Here is a 20437-nt window from a genome sequence, read left to right as displayed (position 1 = left end):
TTCTGTTGTTTTCCAGGTTTCACATCCATACAGTAGAACTGATAAAATAGCCTGACCTTTGTTTTGAATGACAGTACTGATGATCTACATATTTTTCTTAACCTGCTGAATTGGCCTTTCGCTTTCTTGAACCTGTTGTCTATATCATTGTCACAGCCACCTTTTGTTGTTACTATTCCCCCTAGGTAAGTAAAGGTATCAACATCTTCTAGGTCTTTTTCATTCAACTTCACTGGGTTTTTATTAGTGGTGTTCATCCGCATTACTTTAGTCTTGGAAGTATTTACCTTTAATCCTATCTTGCTGGCATTTTCTTGAAGTTTGTTTGTTTTCAGCTGTATATGTTGGAATTTGGAAGAGAACAGTGCAAGATCATCTGCGAAGTCAAGGTCTTCTAATTTGGTGGTAAATTTCCATCGTATTCCTGTTTCATGTTCTTTGTTGTTTGCTTAATGTCAATGGCTAACAGAAATAAACGTCTATAGGTCCCTGTTTTCTTCACGATATTTGCAGGATTTAACCAGTATTTAGTCGGTACCAATTGACATTGGGTTTCTCCATTGGAAATTAGCTTTAAATAAGCTTATAGTTAAGCCAAGGGGACAAGATGCCATTAACATAAGTAATATCCGACATCAAAAGTCCGTCAATACTAACATACCACCGTACTTCAGTTACAAAAGTCCGTCAATACTAACATACCACCGTACTTCAGATACAAAAGTCCGTCATTACTAACATACCACCGTACTTCAGATACAAAAGTCCGTCAATACTAACATACCACCGTACTTCAGATACAAAAGTCCGTCAATACTAACATACCACCGTACTTCAGATACAAAAGTCCGTCAATACTAACATACCACCGTACTTCAGATACAAAAGTCCGTCAATACTAACATACCACCGTACTTCAGATACAAAAGTCCGTCATTACTAACATACCACCGTACTTCAGATACAAAAGTCCGTCAATACTAACATACCACCGTACTTCAGATACAAAAGTCCGTCAATACTAACATACCACCGTACTTCAGATACAAAAGTCCGTCATTACTAACATACCACCGTACTTCAGATACAAAAGTCCGTCAATACTAACATACCACCGTACTTCAGATACAAAAGTCCGTCAATACTAACATACCACCGTACTTCAGATACAAAAGTCCGTCATTACTAACATACCACCGTACTTCAGATACAAAAGTCCGTCAATACTAACATACCACCGTACTTCAGATACAAAAGTCCGTCAATACTAACATACCACCGTACTTCAGATACAAAAGTCCGTCATTACTAACATACCACCGTACTTCAGATACAAAAGTCCGTCAATACTAACATACCACCGTACTTCAGATACAAAAGTCCGTCAATACTAACATACCACCGTACTTCAGATACAAAAGTCCGTCATTACTAACATACCACCGTACTTCAGATACAAAAGTCCGTCAATACTAACATACCACCGTACTTCAGATACAAAAGTCCGTCAATACTAACATACCACCGTACTTCAGATACAAAAGTCCGTCATTACTAACATACCACCGTACTTCAGATACAAAAGTCCGTCAATACTAACATACCACCGTACTTCAGATACAAAAGTCCGTCATTACTAACATACCACCGTACTTCAGATACAAAAGTCCGTCATTACTAACATACCACCGTACTTCAGATACAAAAGTCCGCCAATACTAACATACCACCGTACTTCAGATACAAAAGTACTCCAATAGTTTCTTACAGTTACTCCACACCCATTGCTTCCAAGTTTTTCTACTACAAGCAAACACTACAACAGATGCCCTTAAAGCAGCCCCTGCTTCAGCATGTTCTTGCTGCACATCTCCATGTTACTTCCGGACACGACATTGTAGTAACTGGCGATCTAAATATTATCCATGACGCAAAGCTACGAGAGTATTTCATGAATAGACCTCCTTAGTATCCAGAGACTCGTACTGTCAACTGGGATGTAAATTACAGATACTGAGAAATTTTGTGGAAGACTACGCTAGATAATGGGCAAACCAAGAGCGTACTGTATTGGAGGTCACTTTCAGAGAGGCTCAACTCTATCACGTCCATCATCTGAAAGAGAATGAGACGCTTGGAATTTAAAATGAAACCAAATTTTGTGAAAAGCACATCTAAAGCAAAAATGAAATATACTCAAGACGAAATTTTGAAAATGATTCCGTTTTTGGTTGACCATAATTTTGTGGAACTCGATGGCAAGATTTTCTAGCCGGTCGTAGGCATTACTATTGGGACAATCTGTGCCCCTGTGTCGTCAAGGGTCACACACACATGGCATACTCCACATCACACTAATTTCAGCCATCTCATTTTTCCTACCCCCACCCCCCTTGCACCCCTCCTCTTTATTTCTAGCTCACGCCGTCTTTTAATTATCGCCGCTTAATATATGTAAGGAGACAATTTATTATAAGTACTCTGTCCTTGTTTTCGAATCCTTGTATTATGTTTATTATTTGCAATATATTGACCATAAAATAAACCTTAAACTGATCTGTTCCCCGTCTTCTGGCCGACCTGTTTTTGTTTTCATATGAAGCTGAATTTATTGATGAGACTATCAGGATTGGTAACAAAACCTAGCCAAATCCTTCAATTTCACATTCAATTATATCGACCATGTGGTGTTTTTCAATAAATGATAAGAAATTTATTGACCACATGGATCGTAAATACGCTCCGGAGCTTGAAATCAATGGCACGTCAGACTCTTTACTTCAGTCGCCTTCCTCGATCTTTACTTTACAACATGACCAACAGGGACCGCTTACTACTAAGTTGTGCGAAAAGTGGGACGATTCCAACTTTCCAATCGTGAACTTCCCCTTTCTTGGCATTAACATCACTGCTTCCCCACTAGGGCGTTTTCATGTCGGAGTTGATTCGGTTCAAGATCTTGCTCCGACTATCATGACTTCCGTAAAAGATGTCGACTGTTGACGGACAAACTTAAGACACAAGGTTCCCAAATAAGCAGGTTGATGGAAATTACGAGCTAGTTTTATGATCGCCATCAAGATCTCATAGGGAAATATGCTATTTCTTTGTGTGATATGAAGATCGATGTTTTGATAATGCTCATAAGTGTGTCTTGTGGTGTTGCCATCACTACCCGATTTCTTCATGTTAGGACGTGAAATTATTTGGATTTGACATAAACGTGCATGGCGGAATACCTGGTGTTATTCTCCGTGTAATTAGTTTGCCTTCGTTTTTCGAATTTAAGTTCTAATTATAAGTTTTTTGACACTTCGGCATTCGCTCTGATTTTACGAGATGTATTTTCAAATCTGAATCATTGTTCGCAAGTTAACAACAGGATTCACTTTCCATTTTCCCCTGCTATTTCATAAAAAAACATTTGAGATACTTGCTGTAGGGCAAAGATATGACGTATGAAGACAGTACAAAACAAATCAGAATATTGGTTTGGTGTTATCGATGTGTACTTCAACGTCTTTACTTGTTTTCTTTTTAATACGCGACAGATGGGGATACTGTTCAATTTAAATACAAAGATAGCTTTAAATCAGCCCTGCTAGCCAACTTTGAAGGCTGTCTAACTGTATTGATCATCTGATAGTACATGTACGTTTTATTTATTCAAATTTGCAATAATTTCATAATATTGTGGTTTAGATGATCTTGCTGTATACACAAGAGTCAGATATTATTACACTTCAAAATTGGTTAAATATATGATTTTTAACATTTGGATGCGAAAGGAGGTGAAAAACACATTTTCACGAAGATTTATTCTTAATTCATTTTTGTTAGTGTACATATATATCAATCATTATGATATGCGAACAAAACATCCGCTGCAATTAGTTTAAAATGACTCGACTTATTAGCATGCATCTATGTTGGTCAACATTTTTCATACCAAGGGGAATAACTCCCACGAAAATATCTGATCATGGCTTTGTCTTTTCATATATAAATCATGATACATAAGGTTTTAGGGACTGTTGACCCATTATCAGGTTTCTTCTCGTCTACCTGCCAGGACCTTTACCGTTCTAGCACCGACCTGTTCTACTTTAGATATCTTTGTCATAGCAATATAAAAGTCTACTGAAATCAACCTCGGGAAAACTGATTTTGAACCAGTTTTGGATAAAGAAATTAATTACATTATTTACATTAATTAATTTACATGGTTATTTTGAACACCTTATATGTATCTATGGTTGTAATGTGTCAGATTAAATTTAATTTTTCAGACATAGCCACTGTAACATTACCATTTAAAGTCAATCTGAATAAAAGATAATCAAGGTCAAATAAAACACTTTCTCTCCTGTACGACGAAAAGGGAGTTTTCACCACTCGTGTCAGTTTAATATGCCTCACCAAATACGGCATTTCCATTAAGCAATGTGAACGCGGATAATAGCATTTTTCATATCGGAATATTGTATTGTACTGCTCTTATGTACAAAAGGAATTGGGCAACAGGCATAGCCTATATAAGCCCTTTCCTTACAAAACATAACAGTATATACATATCATATAAATGTTACTTTTACAGATGTTTCCTTAAGTATTAAAATAAGAGATTATTTGTTGTTTGAATTTGATTTGACAATACATATTTCAAATATCGCAACTGTTGTAAGAGAGATTAGTTTACAAAGTTATTTAAGAATCTAATAAAAACGTCTGGTGTTTCTAATGTAATTCTGAACCGTCTCCACAATAGTTATATTCATATTTACGTCTCGTGATTGGAAACTATAACTAAAATTTTGGGTATTGAGTGGAATAGCATCACTCATCGCTGACAGAGAGTTAAGCAACATTAGTCTTTGGTTAGTATAAAAAGGACATTACAGGAAAAAATGATCACGATCTTCGAATGGTGAACCGCATATATAAGCAGGGCTATCATTTAGATGTGCATTAAATAAACCTGAATTTAAATTACTTGCAGAATTTCTTAACTTACATAATGTTATGTTAATTTTTCTATCACCGTGATATTTACAAATGTTACTACATATTGGGTGAACATCCATATCGGATGAACGTAAAAATTCCTTTTTCAGAGCTCCAAGAGATGTCATAGTGGGAAACAGACAGGCTGGATTGATCCATTCTGACATAAGTTTTGGAAAAAAACCTAGAGTTATATAAATGCGTTCTTGGTACTGGAACTTCAAATTACCTACTGTGTCGAAAGTTGTAATGTTCAATGTTATTAAAAAAGGGCAGTATCAAGTCTGAGACATGAGATGGACAATTGTTATTAAAGAATTTAAAAAATGCAATATTTTGATGTAATTGTCTTCTTTTACTAAGTGTTACAAAGCCAGTCTCTCTCTATAAAATATTATGGCTCGTTCCTCGTCTTAAACCAGAAACAATGCGTGCTGCTTCAAGTTGGACTGACTCTAAGACGTTGCACTCTATCTGGGAACAGTTAGCCCAAACAATATCAGCATATTCGAGGATTGGACGAACATATGATATATACATTGTTTCAAGGGATTTTCTATCAATCTTACATTTTAACATTCTAAGTATATTTCATCTTCTTTTTATGCTTTTTAATAAATATAATTTATATGAGTTGACCAGTTGGCTTTGCCATTGAAAATAAGACCAAGGTGTTTATGATCAATAACGTTTTTAATAACTGCATTATTAAAAAATAGGTTAGGATGTAACGTCTCAGAGTCGACCCGCCTTGAGAAAAGTAGAGCCTCCGTTTTATCCGGATTAAAGATGATACCCCATTTATCAGCCCAGATAGAATTTTTACGTAAATCTTCATTTAGTATGTCAGCAGCTTCCTGTCTGTTTCCTTCTATCTATCCCCGATTCCCTCTATCAATGCATATAAAGATGTGTCGTCCGCGAAAAGCTTGACATTAGAGATTAAATTTTCTCCAATATCATTTATGTACAGTAAAAACAAATATAGCCCTAAAACTGACCCCTGAGGTCCCCCCCTCCTCTTTAACGTTTTCTAGTTAGATTTAAATCAATTAAATACGAAGAAAACCATTTCAAAATATTACCGCAAAACCCATATTTGACTTGTGCTATTTGAAAATGCGAGTTAAAAGATTGGTATATCATTCAATTTGGGATAAAAATTAGGCCAATATCAGTCCTACTTGCCGATTTTGAAGGTTGATTACTTTTGCTAGTGTGAAAATAACATTGATCGTCCATACAAATTAACAGAAAAATCATGTAACTAAGCTGGGTTAGTTCCCAGTGAATGTTTGAAGAACTCACAAAGACTGTACAAATCAATCAGATCATGTTTATTCTTGCACTTATATCATCAAATTCCATGAATCAATATCTGTCTGTTTCATCATTTACATGTATATCCTGAATTCTGTAACAGATCCAAATAAGACACATTTAGATGACATACATATCTCTAACATCTATACTTACACCTATACTTGCATGAATACATACATTATTATACATACATTACGTACATACATACGACCCTATTTATTCAGTGTTACTTCAAATCATCTATGAAACCATATCATTATAACAATACACAATATGTTAGATTTATTAACCTTTACAAATAAATATTTACACTTATAAATCTTGGATCAATACAGTCTAAGGGGAGATAATCTACCCTCAGCATTACATTTAGCATTAACTTGGAATGATACTCAAAATACACTTTCAAAGCTGTGTAGGATTTTTTAATGACTCCTTAAACTATCCCGTGTGTTTGGTTTCTTGGCTTCTCTGACCCTAGGTAGCCACCAGCCTATAATGGGGTCCCTGGCCTGATCTTGCGTAGGGTACGTATCTGACAGGGTAGACCATCAGCTGTCTCATCTACAAAAATATTGGCATCAGTAGTGAGACACTCGGCATATGGCGGTGTGACCAAATTACAGCATACAGCCTGTACTGAGTCCATGTCAATGTTTTTATTCCCATCATCAGTTGTAATCAATCCAGGAAGCCTGGACATTCCATCAGCATCTGCGTTGCTAGAGCCTGGTCGATACGTGATGGAGAAATTTAACGCCGCTAAGGCTGCCACCCATCTCTGAGATGTAGCATCCAACTTGGCAGAGGTTAGCACCTAGGTTAACGGGTTATTGTCAGTCAAGACAGAGAATTTTGTTCCTACCAGGTAGTCGTGGAACTTCTCACATACTGCCCACTTAAGGGCCAGGAATTCCTGTTTATGGCAGGATATCGTCTTTCAGTCTTGCTGAGCCCTCGGCTTGCATAGGCGATAACCCGTTTTCGATTGTCCTGTTCCTGGTAGAGAACTGCTCCCAGTCCTAAGATGCAGGCATCGGTGTGGAGAATAAAAGGTTTACCAAAGTCCGGGTATGCCAAGATTGGTGGAGATAGTAGCTGTTCCTTCAGGTTTTGGAATGCGTCATCCTGAGCAGCCTCCCATATCCATCTGGACTTCTTCTTGTTGCGTGCTTTGTCCTTTACTTTGAATTGACGTACCTGTTCTGGTGAAGTCGGGGTTGGCCATGTCTTCACTTTCTCCAGCTTCTCTGGGTCAGGTTCAATCCCACTTTCCGACACGATGTGTCCCACAAACTTAACTTTCTTCATAAATAGGGAACACTTGTCCGGGGAACGTTTCAGACCTTCTTCCTCAAGACGTTTAAACACCTCGTTCAGTCGAGCCATATGTTCTTCATATGTCTGGGCAAAGATGATTACGTCATCCATGTATACAAAACATATCTTCAGGTTCATGTCCCACAGAATATGTTCCATTAGACGTTGGTAGGTTGCAGGGGAGTTGGCAAGTCCAAAGGGCATCCTTACATACTCATAAAACCCTAAAGGTCCTACTGTAAATGCCGTCCTCTCCTTATGGTCCTCCTCTAACTCCACCTGGTGGTACCCAGCCTTCATGTCGACAGTCCTGAAGAACTTGTTCCCTCCTAATGCATCCAATATCTTCTCAATTCTTGGAAGGGCATGAACATCCTTAATCGTCCTTTGGTTTAACTGTCTGTAGTCTACGCACATGCGTAACTTACCGTTCTTCTTCCTCCACAAAACAACATTAGAAGCCCATGGGGAACGGGAGCGTCGGATAACTCCGCTCACCAGTAATTGTTGAAGGTGGTTCCGTACCTCTTCAAACATAGCTGGAGGTATCTTACGATGTCTTTGCTTGAAAGGGATGTCACAGACAAAAAGTGGAGGGAAAATGAGGACCAATAAAAACATGTTTAGTTCAATATCTCAACCAATGGTATCATCATCTTATGTCAGGTGACCAATTAGAAGGTTCCACTTATAGAAGTACATGCTTACCTGTATATACCTATACAGGTAAAGTGGGCTCACCACCACTCACACACGCCCACCTTTCAGATCACTCTAGCTACAGGTAAATACACACACAATGACATATACATGGACAATACTTGGATAACACATTGTACTATGTGAAAGGTAAAATGATGTGCTGATGATGCTGCTAATTGATGCTAATAAAATAATACAACACTTACAATTAAAACTTACTATATACACTCTTAAGATTTTAACCCTGCCACAAACATATCATATCTAAATGGATCACTCATAAACCAACACTATTTCTGACCTTTGGATTGGTGACACATTAGTCTATTTCTCTTTACAATATCTGAATCTCTTTAGGCGGAAAGGATACTTTCTTCTACACATGCGCACGAACAGCTCTATTGGTGATAGACGCGACACTTATAAATGCCATATGTGCATGGTAATTTGGGAATATTGGAATGCTCTTATAATAATTTCAAAGTTTCAAAATTAGCCTTAATATACACATTTTTTAAATTAGTAAACTATCGTAAAGAGGTGAGCGCTCGGAACCGAAAGAGTACAAGGATCACTTATAAAGGTCAAATACAACATATTAGAAAGGATTTTTTTTTCTTTTTTCTTTTTTTTATATTTCCTTAAATCGTTGCAGAATGAGACATTATTGGTCGCTAAAATTAAACAAATGAGGAAAAACGGCCTATCCGATAATTACTATGGTATGCTCCCCCTCCGGTGTACGACCATAGGATATCAAAGTTCTATTAATATGGTCGGAATTTAGCGTCGACAGTTATATACACGTCCACCACGAACGAAGTGAGTACGTGCAGGGCAAACACATTCTTTGATCACATATGCGACATGTCATACTTCCTTTATTTCAGAATGTGTTGGAGTGATTTATTTTCCGTAGATATCCCTTGACAATTAATTACAGTTACATGTATGCTTGTTGATTATGGGGCAGTATGCCAATGCAATAAAGCTGACGTTTAATTTTCATAAATGTTTTTCTCTGTATGCACTGTTCATTAAGTATGTATTGCCCGATCGCCTGCTTCCTAGGAACATTAGGTTCACAAGTACACCCTCACTCATTAGGTTCATAAGACCACCCTCACTCATTATGTTTACAAGCATACCCTCACTCATAAGGTTCACAAGTACACCATCACTCATAAGGTTCACAAGTACACCATCACTCATAAGGTTTACAAGTACACCCTCGCTCATTAGGTTCACAAGTACACCCTCACTCATTAGGTTTACAAGTACACCCTCACACATTAGGTTTACAAGTACACCCTCACTCGTTAGGTAACAAGAACACTCTCACTCATTAGGTTCACAAGTACACCCTCACTCATTGGGTTCACAAGCACACCCTCACTCATTGGGTTCACAAGTACACCCTCACTCATTGGGTTGACAAGCACACCTTCACTCATTGGGGTCATAAGTACACCCTCACTCATTGGGTTCACAAGTACACCCTCACTCATTGGGTTCACAAGCACACCCTCACTCATTGGGTTCACAAGTACACCCTAACTCATTGGGATGACAAGCACACCTTCACTCATTGGGTTCATAAGTACCCCCTCACTCATTGGGTTTACAAGTACACCCTCACTCGTTAGGTTTACAAGTACACCCTCACTCATTGGGCTGACAAGCACACCCTCACTCATTGGGTTCACAAGTACACCCTCACTCATTGGGTTGACAAGTACACCCTCACTCATTGGGTTCATAAGTACACCCTCACTCATTGGGTTGACAAGCACACCTTCACTCATTGGGTTCATAAGTACACCCTCACTCATTGGGTTCACAAGTACACCTTCACTCATAATGTTTACAAGCACACCCTCACTCATTGGGTTTACAAGAACACCCTCACTCATAAGGTTGACAAGTACACCCTCACTCATTGGGTTTACAAGTACACCCTCACTCGTTAGGTTTACAAGTACACCCTCACTCATTGGGCTGACAAGCACACCCTCACTCATTGGGTTCACAAGTACACCCTCACTCATTGGGTTCACAAGTACACCCTCACTCATTGGGTTGACAAGCACACCTTCACTCATTGGGTTCACAAGTACACCCTCACTCATTGGGTTGACAAGCACACCTTCACTCATTGGGTTCATAAGTACACCCTCACTCATTGGGTTTACAAGTACACCCTCACTCATAAGGTTGACAAGTACACCCTCACTCATTAGGTTCACAAGTACACTCTAATTCAATAGGTTGACAAGTACACCCTCACTCATTTGGTTCACAAGCACACCTTCACTCATTAGGTTGACAAGTACACTCTCACTAAATAAGTTCACAATTACACCCTCACTCATTAGGTTCACAAGTACACCTTCACTTTCTAGTTTCATAACCACAATCTAGGTGAACAGTCAAACCCCAACACCATCGGTGGTTCACAATTACACACTCACTCTTTCTTCAGGTTCATAGACATAATGTGGATTTACAGACAAATCAAACACCATTGGTTCAAAATTCATTAGGTTCACCACATCTGAGGTTTATAGCCTTACAAGAATATACCTATGATAGACTTATATCCTGTTACAAATAAAATAATTAAGTAGGGAGTCTGCTTATGTACATATATTTATGTGTTCTGGATTATAAAATGAGGTATATTACGATATAAATAGTTACATGGGTTTTGATATTAGTTTAATTAAAATAATTTCATTGAAGACATTTGCAGGACCTGTTACATGTAAATTTGTTTATCATTTACATATGATTTACATTTCATTTGTCATCTCTCTAAACAAATTAGTTAGGGATTGATTTAAGTCAAGACATGTTTCTGTGAAATTCAGCTCATTAACCAAAGATTGCTCTTATGGGATTACCTCGCGACAAACAGGAAATTACATCATCGCAACCAGGTATTGCTTCAGAAACACAAAAACGTTGGAATCTGTCTTTCAAAGCACTGCTAACCAACCAAAATGCTAAATGTATCATTCAATTGCATTCCTCGTTTAATATATTTCTATCTACCACACAAATAGATCAATGAACCGGTTTAGCTCTTCCTAGCAATATCTAATATATTGACAAAAAAGGAACGGGAACATACATAATAGCAAATATAAGGCTTAGTATGCCTGAACAAAAAAATAAGGACAACTGCTATAAAATATTTTCTGCAAGCAAGGTAAACACAATCTACTGCTATACTTGTTTTAATTAACTGTATCCACATTGTCTGAACAGTAACGGATGCTCGTGTTATGCGGTAAACATACTGTTACAGATATTTTTGCGCACATGGTTTCGATTTCACGTTGTCAATGAAATGTTTCGCTTAAACTAATTACAAGACAAAATCATTTGACTTAGTGCTCGAAGAAAATTTAATTGATAAAAACTTAAAGTTACTGTGAAAGGGTAAAATTTCGCCATGAAAAAATGCTCGCGATTTCGCTTTGAGTAAGTTAGCGCGAAAATATGCACACGGGAATAGATATTTATATAACATACATGATAAATATTAAAGAAAATATTGGTTTCAGAATCTTTTCAAAAACGAACAATTCTACATTGCGATCAGTCTATAGAGTCAAACGCAAACATTTACATACGCGAAAAGTTCCACTTTTACCGGATTTTGGAAACAGCAACATTATCATATCTAGGAAATTATAAACATGTTATACAGAAAGGAAAATAGAACGTTTTTTGTTGTTTTGTTTTTTGAAACACATGCATACATTCATACATGTATAATTAAAATATCCATGAAACAGATGTTAAAATGGATGGCCACAATTAACTCTGACCATAGTCACTTTCCCTAGTCATTTTCGAAAAATGGATTTTGAATTTCTTTATAAACAGGCTCCCACGCCGAATTCTGGAAGCAATATATTATGCGGCTAGTGACGAAGTGTCATATCTTTGATATAAACTAAGTATTTTATTTATAACGTATCGTATCAACTCTGCAGCGTGGCATATCGCAGGAGTGTCATTTACGTCGTTCCATGTCTACTTTATGTAGGAGCAAGTTGACGTTTAGGAGTATAGGAGACGACCTTCAATGAATGTCTTGAATATGCATTACAAAATGTATTATATATTAAAATAAAAACAGTCGAGCAAATAACACACTGAAGTAGTAACAAAATCATTATATGCATTCAAAATTCCTAGCACAAGTTGAAAATGTAACATTGTTCTAAGGTGGTATTTGTTGTAGCTTTAAGATAGCCTTATTATAATATTTTATAGTAGGATTACATATGTCACGTGTAAAACATGGAACGTTGACTTTACCAGGGCACAGGTGAGCGCTGTATAGTTATGTAACAGGTGATTTAGTGATTATCATATGACAGGTGTCGTGTTACCTTTTCTTTCTGTATGGAAAGGTTACTTACTTACCCCTTCTTATTTAAACCGATTTAAAACAACAGTTTTTTTTTAAATTGACGCGGTCCATGGAAAGTCAGAAAACAATCTTAGCATATCTGTCTTTCACCTAAGATTTAGTCTAACACAAAGTCACATTGGAAAGTCAGAAAACAATCTTAGCATATCTGTCTTTCACCTAAGATTTAGTCTAACACAAAGTCACATTGGAAAGTCAGAAAACAATCTTAGCATATCTGTCTTTCACCTAAGATTTAGTCTAACACAAAGTCACATTGGAAAGTCAGAAAACAATCTTAGCATATCTGTCTTTCACCTAAGATTTAGTCTAACACAAAGTCACATTGGAAAGTCAGAAAACAATCTTAGCATATCTGTCTTTCACCTAAGATTTAGTCTAACACAAAGTCACATTAGAAAGTCAGAAAACAATCTTAGCATATATGTCTTTCACCTAAGGTTTAGTCTTACACAAAATCACATTGGAAAGTCAGAAAACAACTTTAGCATATATGTCTTTCACCTAAGATTTAGTCTAACACAAAGTCACGTTGGAAAGTCAGAAAACAATCTTAGCATATCTGTCTTTCACCTAAGGTTTAGTCTAACACAAAGTCACATAGGAAAATCAGTAAACAATCTTAGCATATTTGTCGTTCACCTAAGGTTTAGTCTAACACAAAGTCACATTGGAAAGTCAGAAAACAACCTTAGCATATATGTCTTTCACCTAAGGTTTAGTTTTACACAAAATCACATTGGAAAGTCAGAAAACAATATTAGCATATATGTCTTTCACCTAAGGTTTAGTCTTACACAAAATCACATTGGAAAGTCAGAAAACAATCCAATCATAAATGTCTTTCACCTAAGGTTTAGTCTAACACAAAGTCACATTGGAAAGTCAGAAAACAATCTTAGCATATATGTCTTTCACCTAAGGTTTAGTCTTACACAAAATCACATTCAAAATAAAGAAAATACATCAGAGTTTTGACGGACCGACTCTATCAGGAGGGTCCATACTTGCGCTGTATAATGAATTTGATAACTTTATGTTTGTGACCTTGTGTATAAATTAGCAGAAGAACCCTCCTGAGAGTGTCGGTCACCTTTGTTTGTGACCTTGTGTATAAATTAGCAGAAGAACCCTCCTGAGAGTGTCGGTCACCTTTGTTTGTGACCTTGTGTATAAATTAGCAGAAGAACCCTCCTGAGAGTGTCGGTCACCTTTGTTTGTGACCTTGTGTATAAATTAGCAGAAGAACCCTCCTGAGAGTGTCGGTCACCTTTGTTTGTGACCTTGTGTATAAATTAGCAGAAGAACCCTCCTGAGAGTGTCGGTCACCTTTGTTTGTGACCTTGTGTATAAATTAGCAGAAGAACCCTCCTGAGAGTGTCGGTCACCTTTGTTTGTGACCTTGTGTATAAATTAGCAGAAGAACCCTCCTGAGAGTGTCGGTCACCTTTGTTTGTGACCTTGTGTATAAATTAGCAGAAGAACCCTCCTGAGAGTGTCGGTCACCTTTGTTTGTGACCTTGTGTATAAATTAGCAGAAGAACCCTCCTGAGAGTGTCGGTCACCTTTGTTTGTGACCTTGTGTATAAATTAGCAGAAGAACCCTCCTGAGAGTGTCGGTCACCTTTGTTTGTGACCTTGTGTATAAATTAGCAGAAGAACCCTCCTGAGAGTGTCGGTCACCTTTGTTTGTGACCTTGTGTATAAATTAGCAGAAGAACCCTCCTGAGAGTGTCGGTCACCTTTGTTTGTGACCTTGTGTATAAATTAGCAGAAGAACCCTCCTGAGAGTGTCGGTCACCTTTGTTTGTGACCTTGTGTATAAATTAGCAGAAGAACCCTCCTGAGAGTGTCGGTCACCTTTGTTTGTGACCTTGTGTATAAATTAGCAGAAGAACCCAATTTCACGGAGAACTGATGCGGTAGGTGAGCGACTTATTTTCGTTTTTTCATACCTGTTCCCAAACACGTTTATTGTCAATTTGCTAATCCTTATTATCAAAGTTGTGTTCTAAATGGTTGAAATAACAGTCAATGTTTACTCTGTTTGGTATTCTGTATCTACTAAAAATTGCTTCATCTAAATATTTGACGGGGCTTTCAAACTCCGTATTTCAAGAGACTTTTCCTTCCAGTTGACTCTTTTGTCTTTGTGAACTGCCAGTCTCCGAGATTGTCCAGATACTAACATCTGTTCGGCTCTCTGTCATATAGATGTTAGAAAAGAAGATCTGCTGTTGTCGCGAACAGTTTAGACTTTTTAACGTGATAACTAGTTTTAAAGGCAACTTTCCCCTCTCGCTTTATTACAACATATGTTTCCAAATGTTGACATTGTTCATCATTCTTTTGAGTTTATGACCACTGGTCCGTCTTAAGTTGACGGTTAAAGAACGTCAATCACTCTTTTTGACCCGGATGGAAGCGCACAATGGATATTAATGTGGGAGGAAATCGAAGTACTCGGCAAAAGCCCACATTGTCTGTCAGGTGTCCCAATGCCTTTTCATGTCCGAGCAGGGAGTCGGATCCGGCCTTCTTTCTGAAAGAAAGGTGCGCTATCCACTACACCACCAGATCACCGATAAACGAAAAAGTTTCCAACCTAGGTCTAATAATAATGTCACCACTTTTATATTTAAAGCCAACATAAGAACCATGTTATTTCAACAGCATGAGTATGTGCTGTTTTATTACGATTTATTACGGGAAAAGATGGACTCGTGCAGGCAGAAAGTTGCCTTCTTATCAATATCAATGGTACAATGCGCATAATAATAGATAAACATTCATTTTTAACAACGTCATTTACGTCAACGTACTTTTAGAAAAATTGAAATCTGCAAAGAGACCATAGTTTGTTTTAATTTATGTCAAATTGATTTAACTGTAGACGAGTCTGTATTTTTGGCGAGGCGTTTCCAAAGTCTGACCTTGATTTTACAACGAATTTTCATATTTCTAAATTGCAGTAGTTAATCCTTTTTTTTTGCGATTGACCATGTGTTGTCATCAATGGCTCTTCTTCAAAGAAAGAATTCATTGGCTCCCTCATCAAAGGTATTGTCATTAATCTTAATACAATGTTTCCTGTTCAAATGGCATTTTCGGATGATATGCAATCCGACTCAACGCGTTCAATCCGTGATCCTGTAATTGTAATAGTTTCCGTTGCTTTTCGTCTTATTGAAAGATATCGGCAGTTATGTGGATGGAACAGAAGTAGCCATATGCTGATCATTTCTGAAGATCATCTAAATCCGTTTGAAGTATTGATTTGTCTTCCTTCGTCTTAATTGTTCATATGCATTTTAGTATCATCTGCGAATAATGCATATGGAGATCAAGTGGTTTTAGGTAAGTTATTGATATCTATCTTTACAGTATCTTCCTATCTATTTATCTATCTATCAATACCGGTCCAAGGACAATACATTTTTGTGTGTTCTGTTTAACACTGGGTATGTTTTTGTTGTTGTAACGTTAACAATTACTTTTTTGTGTGTTTTTGTTTTTGTTTTAATAAAATCTTTCTATCCAGTCTATGTTAATTTCTAGTAGGCGCCGGTATGCGACTTTTGTTGGATGCCTTCAAAAAATCCGAACATCCATGTCATCGCTTTTATCCACAATCTCGTGCAGGTTATTTCTAATTTTCTTTGCAGAATACATTCATACAATATCTTTCAAGTGTGTACATATGTGTATTGCATAATATGGAACATGTAAAACATGTACAGCAAAACTCAACTTGCTTCTATTAAAAACGGCGATACAATGACACTTTAAATGATAAATCTAATGTCTAAAAGGTGCACTTTGAGGAGAACTTTCCGGAGAAGAAGTATATAGGCACGGCTTGTTGTCTTATCCTTTTGTTAATTCAATAAATTTGTTGAAACCGAAACTTTGAAAAGTGCAAAAACACACCCATTTTTTGGGATATTCAAATGACTGAGGAATTGATCATTTTTTAAAAACTTTCTGCAAACAATAGACATAAAGTGCTTGAGTCTATTTTCAGATGCAAGGTAACTTTTAGAACTGATAATGACTTGTTAAACTCTATTTAAAAATAACCCAGTTACACTGGATCCATCTGAGATTGAAACGTAGGAAGAATACATTCTTAAGGTTCCGAGATAATAGCACTAAAAATCGAACATCTGGAGTAATCACCTAATAACATTGCCAAAATATCACAGTTTCTTTTTAAATATCTAAAGTACAATTATCCAATTCTATCCCCGTTTGATCATTATACAGTTCCAGCATATAATTTTGAACAGACCGATTGGTTTTACTTCTTTGGATACAAATCAAAACAGAACACAGTTCACCAATTTCAATATTTATTACATAAATACACATTTAAAGACAAATACAACATAAATATCGCATATTTCATTATATTGATAATAAATAATAAATAATGGTCAGTCACCTACAGTCGTGTACGCGCTACACTCCATCTTGTGCAGAAAATGTTCGAAAACAAGATAGATTTTGGAGGTATCGCGAAGAGGCTAACACTTATATGCACAGTTCAGACAGTGTTGCTGAATGGCATATACATATACTTTACACACATGTATATATATCACAGAGTCCCTAAGACGACTGTTTGCTTGTTTCAAAAGTCGGTTGTGTTTGGTTTGTCTTGTTTCCTCTGTACTGAGATACTTTGGCCTTTTCATCGTCCTTTCGAGAAATCTTTCACATCAAATCAGATCTGGTCATTTTTTTCTTCAGAAGAAACATCGTCGTTGTTATCATTAGTATAGTGTCCGTTTTCCTGTTCGTTCGTTCGTAAAACAGGTTCTACTTTTCGTGATTTATGTCCTGAAAATATGAAAATATACCTTATCAAACTATTAACAAGTAAATGTATCATACGTATTGTCCTGTTTAATATGGGGCTATACGACTTCCCGTTCTACTCGACTTCCTAGACTGTGTCTCTAAGTTAGATTGTGACGTCATTATAAAAGCCAATGCTTGACGTTAACCAGGGAGGTTATAGTCTGGACAGGTAAGTATTTAATGGACGGACTTTATCTTAAATTTTACTATATATCACCCCGTAAAATACAAGTACCTGGATTCTTTCTGTTATACGGGTGTCAAATACAAATAGGAACATATTAAGTTTAATGCTTTTTGTATGCTCTGATATTGTGAAATGGTTTAGACCACACACTCAACAATAAATTAAAGAAATGTTGTTTAAGATACATGAATGAATAAATAAATAAAAAGGAATTTTGGTATTTTGTATAAGTATAAAGAAAAATATCTCATTTCAGATAAAATCATTACGGGACTTGCTCTTAATAAAGAAATACAAAAAGAAACTAGGAAAACAGTAAACGTTCAACAGAAAAGTCCTACCTTTTTTAGAAGACTTTTGTTGAGATGAAATGGCAAATTTCCCGTCTCTTTGCTGGTTGACAACTTCATCTTTGGGACGAGAGGAAGGTTTGGTTCCCGAAGTCTTATGGATGTGGGAAGTGCCTGTTCTGCTAATTTGTTTAATTGGTGTCACATGTACAGGCGGGACATTGAATTCTCTCGGAACAGACCCAGGAATTATATGTGTTGCATGCTGGTTGTCCGGAATGTGACGTTGTGAAGGCAAGTACCCGTGTCGGTTAGATAATACAGTGCCATTGTTGGCATACCCGGTAAGACGTCCAGCCGTGCTTGCTTTATACAATTTTTCACGATCGGTTGTGGTTGCTAATTGGGCACCGACTAGTTTGGAAATCGATTGTAGGATCCTCGTGTCTGATTCAGCGGTCGAACCTGAACTTAACGTTTCCTCTGGCGATAGGACAACTACAAGATGACTGTCAGATGTACTAGGTTCTTGGTTATTTGTTCTCGTTTTGTTGACCATACTCGGTATATAGCTATGTCCTCGTAGTCTGTCAAAAACACTACGAACGTTGTTAACTATTCTCCTTTGTTGACCATACCTTGCACGTGGTGAATTGCCATATCGTTGATTACCATACTTGGTACGTGGTGAAATGCCAAATCTTTGTTGACCGTATTTAGTACGTTGTGATTTGTTCCTCACTTTCCCTACCGTTCTTCCTATTTGACGACCTCGCCATATCTTGTCAGCTCTACTTTGTGCTTGGTGATTTCTTCTCAGTTTGTCGACTAAACTTGATACAGTAAGTACGCTATGATCACTTCTAACTTTATAACTTTTACTTGGTGCCTGGTTGTATGTTCTTCTGTGTTGACTGTTCTCCGTAGGCGATGATGTGTGAGAACGGTGTCGATCATACCTGGTATGAGTCATGTGGTCATTTGTCCAAATTCTGTCACCACTACTTGTTACTTGGTGTTTTGTTGTCATTTTGTTGTCAGCTTTATGTGGTACAGTCTGAACGTTCCGATGACCAGTTCTCACTTTAGCAAATGTACTTTCCTCTGGAGCTAATAAAACCACGAGATGTCTATCAGCAGTACTAGTTACGCGTTGGTTTGTTCTCTCGTTGTCAACCGTACTTGGTTCTTGGAGAAGTGAACTCTTAATGTTTTCTAAAGCACTAAGTACGTGGTGTATTAATTTTCTATTGTCGACCACGCTTGGTACGCGGTGATGTTTCGTTTCGCTCCCGGCTTTACCTGATACGTTATAGTAAGTTGTCATTTTGTCGACAGTACTTGGTACGTGGTGATTTTTACTCACTCTGTTCGCTGTACTTGGTACGTTGTGATTTGTACTCACTTTGTTCGCTGTACTTGATACGTGGTGATTTGAACTCACCCTGTTCGCTGTACTTGGTACGTGGTGATTTGTAATCAACCTGTTCGCTGTACTTGGTACGTGGTGATTTGTCCTCACTTTGGCGGCTGTACTTGGTATGTGGTGATTTGTACTCACTCTTTTCGCTGTACTTGGTACGTGGTGATTTTTACTCACTCTGTTCGCTGTACTTGGTACATGGTGATTTGTACTCACTCTGTTCGCTGTACTTGGTACGTTGTGATTTGTTTTCACTTTTTTCGCTGTCCTTGGTACGTTGTGATTTGTTTTCACTCTGTTCGCGGTACTTTGTACGTGATAATTTTTACTCACTCTGTTCGCGGTACTTGTTACGTGGTGATTTGTACTCGCTCTGTTCGCGGTACTTGGTACGTGATGATTTGTACTCACTTTGTTCGCGGTACTTTTAACGTGGTGATTTGTAATCAACCTGTTTGATGTACTTGGTACGTGGTGATTTGTTTTCAGTTTGTCGCCCGTATTTAGTATGTAATGATTGGTTCTCGCTTTGTCGGCTGATTTTTGTACTTGGTGATTTGTCCTCACTTTGGCGGCTGTACTTGGTACGTGGTGATTTGTACTCACTCTTTTCACTGTACTTGGTACGTGGTGATTTTTACTCACTCTGTTCGCTGTACTTGGTACATGGTGATTTGTACTCACTCTGTTCGCTGTACTTGATACGTGATGAGTTGTATTCACTCTGTTCGCGGTACTTTGTACGTGATGATTTTTACTCACTCTGTTCGCGGTACTTGGTACGTGGTGATTTGTACTCGCTCTGTTCGCGGTACTTGGTACGTGGTGATTTGTACTCACTTTGTTCGCGGTACTTTTAACGTGGTGATTTGTAATCA

This window comes from Mizuhopecten yessoensis, unplaced genomic scaffold (assembly GCF_002113885.1).
Source record: "Mizuhopecten yessoensis strain PY_sf001 unplaced genomic scaffold, ASM211388v2 scaffold57, whole genome shotgun sequence".
In the NCBI taxonomy this organism is placed as follows: Eukaryota; Metazoa; Mollusca; class Bivalvia; order Pectinida; family Pectinidae; genus Mizuhopecten; species Mizuhopecten yessoensis.
This window is presented reverse-complemented; position numbering follows the sequence as displayed.